At 52.1% G+C, this 810-nt stretch overlaps 1 non-coding gene and 1 pseudogene across 1 annotated transcript; both read left to right on the plus strand.

The window, feature by feature from the left end:
* Positions 1-297: 297 nt before the first annotated feature.
* LOC123179488 (5S ribosomal RNA) lies at positions 298-416 on the plus strand. The gene has a single exon (XR_006490405.1). It is a non-coding gene; the product is annotated as a 5S ribosomal RNA (ribosomal RNA).
* A 297-nt stretch (positions 417-713) lies between these two features.
* Positions 714-810, plus strand: LOC123179489 (uncharacterized; annotated as a pseudogene).

Below are 810 nucleotides of genomic sequence, written 5' to 3' on the forward strand. Positions count from 1 at the left end.
CTTTTTAATTTTTTTCGCGCCGCTTGCAAAACAAAACGCACGTGTAAGTAATATATTTACCGTGTTTTATTATTTTGCACGAGTGCGGTAAGTCATAGCTGGGTGCTCACGATTCACGGGTCCAGCGTCGGCGTTGTGGCGCGGCAAGCGTGCACTGGTGCGGTTGAGATGGAGGGGTGGAAACCGCGTTAAACTCGTCTCCGTAGTTGAGAGGGAGCGGCCAAAGCAATGTGCAATCGTCTTTGTAGTGGAGCTGGGAGGGGCAAGGATAAGGGACGAAGACCGGGGTAACATGTCGGATGCGATCATACCAGCACTAAAGCACCGGATCCCATCAGAACTCCGAAGTTAAGTGTGCTTGGGCGAGAGTAGTACTAGGATGGGTGACCTCCTGGGAAGTCCTCGTGTTGCATTCCCTTTTTAATTTTTTTCGCGCCGCTTGCAAAACAAAACGCACGTGTAAGTAAAATATTTACCGTGTTTTATTATTTTGCACGAGTGCGGTAAGTCATAGCTGGGTGCTCACGATTCACGGGTCCAGCGTCGGCGTTGTGGCGCGGCAAGCGTGCACTGGTGCGGTTGAGAGGGAGGGGTGGAAACCGCGTTAAACTCGTCTCCGTAGTTGAGAGGGAGCGGCCAAAGCAATGTGCAATCGTCTTTGTAGTGGAGCTGGGAGGGGCAAGGATAAGGGACGAAGACCGGGGTAACATGTCGGATGCGATCATACCAGCACTAAAGCACCGGATCCCATCAGAACTCCGAAGTTAAGCGTGCTTGGGCGAGAGTAGTACTAGGATGGGTGACCTCCTG

This window comes from Triticum aestivum, unplaced genomic scaffold, assembly GCF_018294505.1.
Source record: "Triticum aestivum cultivar Chinese Spring unplaced genomic scaffold, IWGSC CS RefSeq v2.1 scaffold118435, whole genome shotgun sequence".
In the NCBI taxonomy this organism is placed as follows: domain Eukaryota; kingdom Viridiplantae; phylum Streptophyta; class Magnoliopsida; order Poales; family Poaceae; genus Triticum; species Triticum aestivum.